Source organism: Apis dorsata, unplaced genomic scaffold, assembly GCF_000469605.1.
Source record: "Apis dorsata unplaced genomic scaffold, Apis dorsata 1.3 scaffold_506, whole genome shotgun sequence".
Taxonomy (NCBI): Eukaryota; Metazoa; Arthropoda; class Insecta; order Hymenoptera; family Apidae; genus Apis; species Apis dorsata.
In genome coordinates, this window is record NW_006263734.1 from 84,114 (window position 1) to 84,350 (window position 237).

The window sequence follows — 237 nt, forward strand, 5'->3', positions numbered from 1 at the left end:
GAATTGTTCATCAAATATACAAATATATACATAATCGTGTAGGAATTCAACATCTAATATTGTAATAAATAACAGTAAATTATTTTGAATTTTATCTTTCTTTTTTCATAATCAAAATGATTGGATTACTTGAAAGTTCTAAAGATATGAAAATATTATTCGTTTCATTCAAGGATGATAAATTTTAGTACAAGAAGACATTTCGCGACAGATAGATTTTGAAATCAAAGCAAGAAA